Below are 12896 nucleotides of genomic sequence, written 5' to 3'. Positions count from 1 at the left end.
CTCTGAGCCCCTGCCTGACCCCTCCCACCATGGCCCTCGGCCCCCTGTCTGCCAGCAACCCCACTCCCACCACTGCTCCCATGCCCTGATGGCACCGGCCCTGCTCGCACCGGCTGATGATGCAGAGTGACTGAGGCCAGCACCGTCAGTGGGTGTGAGCAGCGGCTGCTGCCCTGATCATCCCTCAGGAGCAGGGGGTGGTGGAGAAACCCTCAGGGGTGATCAGGGCCTGCAGCCACCACTTGCACAAGCTGACAGTGCTGAGCGATTGGGACCGGTGCCGGGCACCAGCAGCAGGTGCAAACGCCTGGCAGGACCACAGTGCATGGGAGCAAAGAATTTTCATTAGCCACCAGAGGCTTGCCCCAATGACAGCGACCTGTGCCCCGCTTGGGTCTGGCACCTCAGCTCACCTGCTTCACCATCCTACCATGGCTGATGACCACCATGTTCCACACTCTGCATTCTGCTGCCGATGCCCATCATGTTCTGTGCGTGTCCCCTGGTGGTCAGTGCATGTTATAGCTACTGGTTGTTCGGTTGTGCATTTGTTCTTTTGTTCAATTGTTCCGCCGTTCAGTCTATGTGCATTATAGGGTTTTATATATAAATATAGATAGTACTGGAAGTCCTAGCCATAGCAATAAGACAAGAAGAAAAAATAAACAGCATCCAAATTGGAAAGCCGGATGTAAAGCTCTCATTATTCGCAGATGACATGATATTGTACATAGAAAACCCTAAATACTCCACTAAAAATCTACTAGATTTAATAAATGAATTTGGCAATGTAGCAGGATACAAAATTAATACCCAGAAACCTGTAACATTTTTACACAACAATAATGAACTCTCAGAAAGAAAAACTAAATAAAATAAAATAAAAATCCATTTACTATTACAACTCCAACTTCTTTCTGGACTTCTTCTCCCAATGATTACCATCTTTTTCCAAACCCAGGCATCCAGGGTCCTCATACCACTCTTTGGATGCACAGTTTCCCATAGTGCCTTACCTAGTCCATCCGCACATAAAGTGCCCCTTTCTACCTTTCCATTAATGGCAAAAGCATCTGAATTGACATGTCTTTTTTTTCCAGTGAGAGTTATCTCAGCTAGGTGAAAGCAATTTTATTATTTCAGTTCACTTTAAGGAATTAGTAGCAACATACTTGATTTTTCCAAGGAAATTTGCATTTTGAAAGAGGAAAATTATTAACATACATTAGTCTTTTGTTAATAGAAATTGAGACAGCATGCAAAACAAAGACTTACATGGTATAAGAAGAGATTTTCAAGGGCATGATCTTTCATATTAGTCATCATATTCTACCATGGGACAATAGCCTACTCTAACATCTTGGCCAGGCATCCATGTTGGCCATTCTGATCATTTTTGAGCACATAAGGGGAGACTGTAGTGTGAAGATGTTGGATAATTTAAGATCAGCATTTATATACATATTTAATGTTTATGGGATTTTTAGGATAAAAACATTTTTAGTTTCACAAAGGTAAACCCAGGTTTACACTTTGGGATCATCTTACAGAACAATATTGAGTTAATTATATAACTTCAGTGTCCCAACAAACTCTATATGAAATTAAAATTAAATAACAAAGCACTTGTCTGACACAATGCCTGATCCTCATTGATCCAAAAATATTTATTATGTGCCTATCATGTCCCAAACACATAGTACATGACCAATAAAAGTTTGTTTTGTTTTGTTTTTAATTCCCTTCATTTGTTGGCAAGCACATACACAATGTGAAATGGCATATCATTGTAAAGACTGAAACACATATAATCCATTATGGCCAGTAAAATAGCATGTTTGCCAATTAGATCATTGTTATTATTTCTTGGCCATATCACTTCCAGTGTTGTTGTTTTTTAAATATATATTATTTTTATTGATTTCAGAGAGGAAGGGAAAGGGAGAGAGAGATAGAAACATGAATGATGAGAATCATTGGTCAGCTGCCTCTTGCACGCCCCCTACTGGAGATTGAGACCACAACCTGGGCATATGCCCTTGACTAGAATTGAACGCAGGGCCCTTCAGTCCCTGGCCGATGATCTATTCACTGAGCCAAACCAGCTAGGGCCCACTTCCAATTTTGTATATAATTCTTACATGCAATGTGTAGTTTATAGTAGCACGTTTATCTCAGAGAGACTTGAATTACATTAAGTATTCACATGAAGCAAGAGGAAGTTGTCCTGTGATGGTATTTGGGCTAAGACAACATTAGTAACTACTTAGTTAGATTTTAATAACTTTTTAATGCAAAAAATGTCCACTTTAAATATACTAAGAAAGAAAATTATTTTTATTGTATTAATTAAGAAAATATCTTATGTACATTGTATGTACATTGAAAAGTTCTATTTTTTTTAAGTTTATGGAGCAATAAAGCTAGATTTTTTAAAAAGAGTTTGTTCTGATCAACCAACTAAGCTTTAGAAAGTTGCTTCTTTTCATTCCACATGAGAATAGTTCAGGAGCCAGCATTGTCTTACTTTCCACATAAGGTGTGATATATTAAGACCATTTAAGGTCATGGTTTAGGTTTACCCTTAAGCTTCTATCAATAATGAAGTTCTGAAAACTTTCTAGACAACATTCTTTTTGTTTTCAAAGGTTAATTGCAGAGTTTTCTGTGTATTTCTATCCTGTGAGCAAATATTCCATTAGCAAATTAGTTAGCCAGTTCAATGGATCTGATTATTTGTGTCTATTTGCCAGGTTTAAAAAAAGAAACAGGAGTCCACTTTGATGTCTAGGCACATGTAATGTGTCTATACTATAGTGCTATGTGGCTTTGAATATGGTTTGTATCACACAAAAAAGGCTATATGGTTCAACCAATGAATATCACATCATGTCTTTGTTTAGTCTGTTCATCTGCTTGCCCTCATATCATTATATAATAATTTAAAAATAAGATAATCAGTAATGCTGTTCAATCAGAATCACTTCTGTAGTTTTCTCAAGATTTTCCAGTCTATGATACGATTGGAGTTGATCTTAATCAAGTCATTTCACCTGGTTTGGCTTTAGGTTCCTCCTCTATAAAATAAGGGGCTAGAACTCAAGAATTTTTCTGATTTAATTTAAAGTGATTCTATTACCTCAGTTTTTGTGCTGGATAATGCTGGTGCATTCACAGGTGTACCACATAGGCTCCCAAAGTAGGCATTTACCATGTGGGCCCAGGTTCTGGTAGTGATGAAACCAGTAACAATAAGTAGTGTGGACTAGCTGCCATGGCTCAGTGGTTGAGTGTTCACCTATGAACCAGGAGATCACAGTTCAATTCTTGGTCAGGGCACATGCCCAGCTTCCAGGCTCCATGCCCAGTAGGGGGCATGCAGGAGTCTGCTGATCAATGATTCTCTCTCATCATTAATGTTTCTATCTCTCTCTCCCTTTCCCTTTCTCTCTGAAAGATATATATAGTATATGTATACACTAGAGGCCCAATGCATGGAATTCGTGCAAGAGTAGGCCTTCCTTCCCCCGGCTGGCGGCACAGGCTTCCCTCTGTTACCCAAGACCCGGGCTTCCCTCATAGCCCTGGCTTCATCTGGAAGGTCTTCTGGAAGGACATCCAGTCTAATTAGCATATTACACTTTTATTATTATAGATGACATTGGGGATAGCAGGCAGTGGGCTAAAATTTCCATCAAATGTTTGACTTTAGTGACTTAAAAACCTATAAAGCATTTGGGACTATTTCAGATCTATTTATGAATAGGACATGAGGAGCTAGGGTAAAGAAATAGTAACTTCCCTAAAAAGGTCTCTTCTCTAGGCTTACACTGTTTATGAACTACACACTTCAGTTTCCTCTTTAGACATACAAGCTTGGATAACCCTATTTTATTTTAATTGCCTCCCTAATTTATCAAATTAGAAAAGCTAATTTTGGGGCTTTTATTTTGCTGCATTTTTACATAAAGATGTTTAACTCAAATTGGTCTCTCTCTCTCTCTCTCTCTCTCTCTCTCTCTCTCTCTCTCTGTAAATTTATCTAGTCAGTACATTTTTGATGAGCAGATGCTATGTATCATAAACTACATCAGGTAAGTCAGGGGAGAGAGATTCATATTATTACTAAAGGAATGCTTGATTCTTTCCCAGATTTTATTTATTTTATACTTGCAACAGAGAGGAAGATATCTTTTCTTAAAATGCAGCTTTGAGGCTCAAAATATGTATGTCAAATCTATGACAGTGCTTTGTCTTTTTGTGTTTCTATCTTATGGTTGCATTCTTTATAAACAGGGGTGTTTTTAGTTCTCTTAATTTTCTAAACATTAGTATCCTGATGTCACCTATTAAGACAAGATAATCAAATTAATAAAGCTAACCTGGCCCTGGCTGGTGTGGCTCAGTTGGTTGGGCATCATCCCATGCATCAAAAAGTTGGTGGTTAGAACACATGTGTGGGTTGCTGGCTTGATCCCTGGTAGGGGATGTGCAGGAGGCAGCCAATTGAAGTTTCACTCTCCCATCCATGTTTCTCTTTCTCTCTTCCTCTCCCTTCCCCTCTCTCTAAAAAGCAATAAAAATATTAACAACAACAAAAAGCTGCACAGTAAAAGTTCAAACTTTGAGATTTATAGACTGATAGTATAATAGTATGTACTTTGGGCTCAAACATGCTGTTATTACTTTCTGTTTAAGGATACATTTCTGATGACTCTATAAAACACTGAAGGTATCTTCATGCAATCTTACCTAATTGACACAGGAAGTTAGTGATACTCTATTTTTGTTTTTTATTATTTTGGCGTTGGTATTTCCTCTGGTTTCCATTCACTGAATCTGAAGAAGATGAATTACAAAAAGATTTTTACTAGGCATTTTTTGGTCTATAATATAAGCTCAATGAATTAACAAATGTCTGCGCTGGATAGCTATTAGGAGCACTTTGCATTTATGTACACAACAAATTGTAATGAAAACTATTCTTTCACTGTCTTAAGATCTGCTTTCTCAACCAAAGCACAGCGATATATAAGAACCAAGAGGGAGGGAAGGGAATAAGGAAATGATAGCTAATATCAAAACATTCCTTTCTGGACTGATCTTTATCCTAAAAGCTCAGAAGTCATATGCTATTTCTTGCTACTCTTACTCAGAGGTTGTTCCCTTCTGTAAGATAACTGTGTTTCCAGCTTAAGCTAAAATTCTGAAGTGAGTGAGATATCAGGTCAAGATCCCTACAGTTTTGGAGATTAAAAATGGTGACAGAGTAAGTGGATGCTGCATGACATGCTCACAAGAACAAACTGTAATTACAACTAAAATACAGAAAAACTTCCTGAATAATCAATGAAAGACTCACTGGACAGAACCCTGATACCAAAGTATTGAAAGTGGAGACCACATAGAGACTGGTAGGAGGGGTGAAGGCGAGAAAGGGCTGGCTGGGTGCCTACCGACAGCAACTAGAAGTTCTGGAGAGATATCTCAACTGTGGGGGGTTGCCACTGATAACTCTGGGATCTAAACCCTAAGCTGAGTGCTGCCCCCTCCTACCCCCAGCAGTGAGCACCAGAACTGAGAAGGGTATCCACATAACATCTGACTGTGAAAAGCATCAAGGTTGTTGTCTGCCAGGGAGCCATGGCTGGAAATTCAGGCACCCTCTTAAAAGGCCAATGCACAAAATTCCCTGTGGAGCCACCTTGTGTTCTGGCAGAGGGAAGGTAGAGTGAACTGAAGCTGTGTGAGCAGAAGCCAGGATTGGGAACTCAGTGGCTAGAGCTCAGAAGGTAGACACCCCCAGTTTCTTGTGCTGAGTCATCCCCTCATGCAGTGGAGGACATCTTTCCCACAAGATATTTGCTATTTGCTGTACATGGCAGGCTTGCCTGAGGGGAAGACAGTTGACCCACCCTATTGGAAAACACCTTGTCCTGAGGCCACTTAAGAGACTAAAAATAACAATTAGCCTCCAAGCAGAAGCAACTGCCCCACCCTACTGGAAAAAACTCTTGCCACACCTAAGGACTATTGCCTGGGGGCAATTCAAGTTGGAATCCAATCAGTCTGTAGGCAGAGATGGTCTTTGGAGGCTTTGAATCTTTGCCTGATCTAATTAGTCAGAAATAGCCTTTAACACTGTCCTGCACTAGAGACTGAGAGGTATAGAGTATCTACCTAATACATAGTCACAAACCCAAACAGGCAGCCAAAATGAGAAGACAAAGAAACAACTCCCAAATGAAAGAACAAGAAAAATCTCTAGAAGAAGTGATCAATGAAGCAGAGAGAAAAAATTTATCTGAAATATTTCAGTGTAATGATGGTAACAATGCTCAACAGCATGAGAAAAGATATAGTAACTATGAAAACAGAAATAAAGAATGACATAGCACAAATAAAGAACACATTGGAAGGAATACACAGCAGATTAGGGGAAGCTGAGGATCAAATCAGTGAATTAGAAGACAGGGTTGAAAAAAAATCACTCCATCAGAGAACCATAAAGAAAAAACAAAGAAAAAAACAGGAGGACAGGTTAAGGGAGCTGTGGGACAATGTGAAATGTAATGATAGTAGAATAGCAGGTGTGCCAAAGGAGGAAGAATGGGAGAAAGGGATAGAGGACATGTTTGAAGAAATAATGGTAGAAAAATTTCCTAACCTGGTAAAGGAAAAAGTCACACAAGTTCAGGAGGCACAGAGAACCCAAACAAGAAGAACACCAACAGGCCTATGTGCAGCGACATAATAATTAAAATGTAAAAATTATAGATGAAGAGAGAATCTTAAAGGTAGAAAAAAAAAAGCAAACTGTTACACACAAAGGAGCTCCTGTAAGGCTGACACCTGATTTCTCATCAGAAACTCTACAGGCCAGAAGGGAATGGCATGAAATACTCAAGATAATGGAAAGCAAGGATCTAAAACTAAGATTACTATATCCAGCAAGGCTATCATTCACAGTAGACTGTAAAATAAAGAGCTTCCTGAACAAAAAAAGGCAAAAGGAGTACATCACCACCAAGCCAGAATTAGAAGAAATGCTAAAGGGACTGCTGTAAGGGATTGCCGAGAAGAACAAACAGAGCAAGAAACCTAGCCATACAGAATTAAAATGGCTATAAATAAGTATCTCTCAATAATAACCCCAAATCTAAATGGACTAAATGCTCCAATCAAAAGGCATCGGGTAGCTGAATGGATACAAAAACATGACCCAACTATATGCTGTCCACAAGATACCCACCTCAGAACAAAAGACACACACAGGAAGAGAGAGAAGGGATGGAAAAGAATTTTCCATGCAAATGTAAAAGAAAAATAAGCTGGAGTAGCAATACTCAGATCCAAGAAAATAGACTTCAAAATGAAGGCTATCACAAGAGACAACAAAGGTCACTACATAATAATAAAGGGATCAATCCAACAAGAGGACATGACCCTAGTAAACATATATGCACCCAATATAGAGCACCTATATATAAATACAAAAATGTTCAGAGGACTTTAACAGATAAATCAACAACAATATAGTCATAGTAGGGGACTTTAACACCCACTGACTTCATTGGATGGTTCTTCCAGACAAAAACTTAACAAGGAAACAGTGACTATAAAGGAAACACTGGATCAGATGTATTTAATTGACATTTATAGAACATTTCACCTCAAAACAGCAGAATATACATTCTTCTTGAGTGCACATGGATCATTCACAAAGATAGAACACATGTTAGGACACAAAACAAGTCTCTATAAGTTCACGAAGATTGAAATCATTTCAAGCATCTTCTCAGATTATAGTGAAATGAAATTAGAAATCATCTGCAGTAAAAATACCCCCAAACATTCAAACACATGGAGGCTGAATAACATGTTATTAAAAAATGAATGGGTTACCAACGAGACCAAGAAATAAATTAAAAACTTCCTGGAAACAAATGAAAATGAACACACAACAACTCCAAATCTCTGGGACCCAGCAAAAGCAGTCCTGAGAGGGAAATTCATAGCACTAAAAGCATACCTCAAAAAACAAGAAAAATCAACAGTAAACTAACCCTACAACTTAAAGAATTGGGAAAAGAACAAGAAGAGCCCAGAGTAAGAAGACAGAAGGAAATAATAAATATTAGAGCAGAAATAAATAACATAGACACACACACAAAAAAAATCAATGAAACCAAGAGCTGTTCTTTGGTAAACTGTTAGCCAGACTCATCAAGAAACAAAGAGAGAGTACCCAAATAAAATAAATCATAAACGAAGGTGGAGAAGTAACCACTGACACCACAGAAATACCAAGAATTGTAAGAAAAGACTATGAACAACTATATGCCAACAATCTGGACAGTGTGGATGAAATGGACAAATTCCTATAAAAATACAATCTCCAAAAACTGAATCAGGAAGAATCAGAAAACCTAAATAGGCCAATAACAACTGATGAAATAGGAGCAATAAAATAATAACAAAATCCCAGCTAACAAAAGCCCAGTTCCAGATGGCTTTACAGGGGAGTTTCAACAAACATTCAAAGGAGAACTAACACCTATACTCCTCAAAATTTTTCAGAAAATCCAAGAGGAAGGAACACTTCCAAACTCTTTTTATGTGGCCAGCATTATCCTAATTCCAAAACCAGATAAAGACACTACAAAGAAAGAGAATTACAGCACAATATTTCTGATGAACATAGATGCTAAAATCTTCAACAAAATATTAGCAAATTGCATCCAGCAATATATTAAAAAGATCATACACCATGACCAAGTGGGATTTATTCCAGAGATGAAAGGCTGGTACAATATTTGCAAATCAATAAATGTGATACATCACATAAACATATTGAAAGACAAAAATCATATGATCATATCAATAGACTCAGAAAAAGCATTCAACACAATCCAACACCCATCCTATATAATAAAAGGCTAATATGCAAATCGACCAAACCGCAGAATGACAGGTCACTATAACTGGCACTGACCACCAGGGGGCAGATGCTCAATGCAGGAGCTGCCTCTTGGTGGTCAGTGCGCCAGAAGCGGGGCTCATGGCTGGCGAGTGCAGCAGCGGTGGGGGGAGTCTCTCCACCTCTGTGGCAGTGCTAAGGATGTCCATGGGGAGTGGGACTAAGCCATCAGTCGGACATCCCCCAGGGCTCCTGGACTGTGAGAAGGCACAGGCTGGTCTGAGGGACACCCCCTCTCCCCTGAGTGCACAAATTTTGTGCACTGGGCCTCTAGTTTTTGATAAAAACTCTCAGCAAAGTGGGAATAGAGGGAGTATATCTCAACATGATAAAGGCCTTATGTTACAACCTACAGCCAACATCATATTCAATAGGCAAAGACTAAAACCATTTCCCCTAAGAATAGGAACAAGACAAGGATGTCTGCTTTCACCACTCTTATTCAGCATAATACTGGAAGTCCTAGCCACAGTGATCAGACAAGAAGAAAAAATAAAACGCATCCAAATTGGAAAGGAAGAATTAAAACTCTCATTATTTGCAGATGATATGATATTGTACATAGAAAACCCAAAATCTCCACTAAAAAGCTTCTAGATTTAATAAATAAATTTTGCAATGTAGCAGGATACAAAATCAATACCCAAAAATCGATAGCTTTTTTATACACCAATAATGAATTCTCAGAAAGAGAAACTAAACAAACAATCCCATTGCCATTGCAACAAAATCATTAAGATAATTAGAAATAAACTTAACCAAGGAAACAAAAGATCTGTACTCAGAAAACTACAAGACTTTGAAAAAAGAGATAGAAGAAGATATAAAAAAGTGGAAGAATATACCATGTTCATGGATTGGTATATTAACATCATTAAAATGCCCATGCTAACCAAGGCAATCTACAGATTCAATTCAATCCCTATTAAAATACCAACAGCATAATTAACAGAGCTAGAACAAATACTCCAAAAATTTATATGGAATCAAAAAAGACCCTGAATAGCTGCAGCAGTCTTGAGAAAGAAAAACAAAGTTGGAGGAATCATAATACCAGATTTCAAGTTATGCTACAAAGCCACTGTAATCAAACAGCCTGATACTGGCAAGAGAACAGGCATATAGGTCAATGGAACAGAACAGAGACCTTAGAAATTGACCCAAGACATTAAGCTCAGTTAACATTTGTCAAAGGAGGCAAGAGCATACAATGGAATCAAGACAGTCTGTTCAATAAGTGGTGTTGGGAAAACTGGACAGATAAATGCAAAAAAAAAACCCGAAACTAGACCACCAACTTGCACCATGCACAAGAACTCCAAATGGATAAAATATTTAAATGTAAGTCGTGAAACTATAAAAATCCTAGGAGAAACCATAGGCAGAAAAATCTCAAACATCTCTCATAGCAGTATGTTTACAGATACATCTCCTAAGGCAAAGGAAACTAAGGGGAAAATAAACAAATAGAACTACATCAAAATAAAAAGCTTCTGCACAGCAAAAGAAACCAGCAACAAAAGGAAAAGAGAGCCCATTGTATGGGAGAATATATTTGGCAATGATACATCTGATAAAGGGTTAATATCCAAAAAAATATAAGGAACTCATAAAACATATATCAATAGTATTTCCTCCAATGGAAGTCTTTCAGTATAATTCCTTAGTCATTATTTTCCTCTCTCATCTCTCTAGGCATTTATTTATTTATTTATTTATTTATTCATTCATTCATTCATTCATTTATTTATCTCTACCATTAGAAGTTCTAAAAAAGAAAAAGTCAAGTCTGTTCTAAGCATTGTGTATGTGAACAGGGTTGAGGGGGGCAGACAGTGACAGGTAAGGTATATACTCACTTTTTTTCTTCTGTGGTGATATTGACATTTATCTACTCAAACTAAATAATGTCCTGATCTCCATGGACTTATCTGCGAGTAACATCAAGTTCCATTAATCATGTAAGTAGATGAAATGGAAATTGCATGGAGGGAAAACTTTGGTACTTTCAAAATATATGAATGCTTACAGATATATATTTTTTTAACCCCAAAAAGTCCACAGAGCCCAAGCTTGACACAGAATGATCTGGAATAATGTTTTCCTTGTCAGGTGACAATTTAATGTGTACCTTTTCTTACTCTGTAGTTTGCTCCTACTTGGGCACACTTGCTTACTTAAATGGTTAAATGTTAGCCATTGGTATATACTCTGTAACTTTCAAACAGTTTTCCTTGACACCCAGTGACCATGGGAACCTCCATCTATTTTCCAATCATTCTGAGCAATTATCACCCTTATTGTCATTTTAGCTATTAGAAATAGTCTCTAACTTGTTAATTATTTTGTTAGATTTATATCGCATGTGTCCAAATCTTTTGTGTGATACATCGTATATAGTGTACAATATATAAAATATTATGTTGTATTTTATGTATCACATCTATATCTTTATTTCATGTGTGGCAAAATTGTTGTCTAATCTTTATTGACTCTGTGATATAATTGATATGAGATTAATAATCAAAATTTCCCATTACATAGTTCAAGTTAGAGATACTAGTACATCCATTTTGCAAAATATGTTTTATAGAACAATATTTGCCTGAGGAGCACAGGTAGACATCTTTTGGGAAAAATAGTTCTATGGACAATTAATTTGAGGTATACTAAATAAAAATAATTAGAAAACATTTATTACGGAACTTTAACAGTCTTTTGTATATAATATGTGCTGGATATTTAAAATGAGGATATAATACTAGTATACAGAGGTTGCCAACCTTATTTAAAAGTGATTATGTCCAGCCCGGCTGGTATGGTTCAGTGGTTGAGTGTTGACCTATGAATCAGGAGGTCATGGTTCCATTCCCCAGGTGGGCATATGCCTGGGTTGCAGGCTGATCCCCAGTGTAGGGTGTGCAGGAGGCAGCCTATCAATGATTCTCTCTTATCATTGATGTTTCTATCTCTCCCTCTCCCTTCCTCTCTGAAATCAATAAAAAATATATCTTCAAAAAGTGGTTATATCCACTTGAGTATCTTGATTGATAAAATAAACTTGATAGGGTACATTTCAGGAAATACAAAATATTTAGGGAATTCTAGAGTGTTCAATATTGTACTTTGCATCTAAAGATACTATAAAAGTGCCCCTGTCAATCATATTATAACTTCTGGTCCTGAGTTCCTGTTTCCATATCGTGACATACTCCCAGGAAACTCTGGTTTCCTATGTTAAGAAACTGTGAACTCAGTATTTAGATGCCAACTTTGTTAACAATTAGTCAAGGCAATTGAACTAACTTGTTCAGTTTATCAAATCAAGTCTGTATTGAATACATGTTATCACAAGGAGAGATATACATGTAACTGGTGTTCTCTTGGTATTGACACCAGGGACTTTAGAGCAAAGATCACTGTTAAAATATTTCTTTGGCTATTGTCCTGCTGGCAAATATATCTAGAATTCTAACTCCTTTCAAAGTACTACCCACCTGATAGCCACACATACAATTTTGAAAGTCCAGAGAATTAGTTTATATATTTTTAACAAATAAATCCTCCAAACTACCTTCTAGAAAGTATCATCTTCCACTTTCTTGATTCCCTTTAAATAATTCTGCTTCTCAGAACGCGTAATGTTTTGCAGGCTATGGGAATGTGATTTGCCATGGGTTCTGATAATGAATAGTGTTCAATGAGGATGCACATGGGCTCTTCCTGGCTCAAGTTACCATAGTTATAATTATTGGCTCCTTCTCCCATTGCAACAAAGCCCTGAGAACTTAACCAACACTGTAGGGATTAACAGGTTCCCATGTGTCTATCAAAGTCTTGGCTGCAGTAGACGTTACTATGGTGCGCTTAGTGAGGATGCTTCCATGTCAAGGGCTTGTTTTCATATTGTGCCAAA

This window comes from Myotis lucifugus, unplaced genomic scaffold (assembly GCF_000147115.1).
Source record: "Myotis lucifugus unplaced genomic scaffold, Myoluc2.0 scaffold_122, whole genome shotgun sequence".
NCBI classification, from domain to species: domain Eukaryota; kingdom Metazoa; phylum Chordata; class Mammalia; order Chiroptera; family Vespertilionidae; genus Myotis; species Myotis lucifugus.
This window is presented reverse-complemented; position numbering follows the sequence as displayed.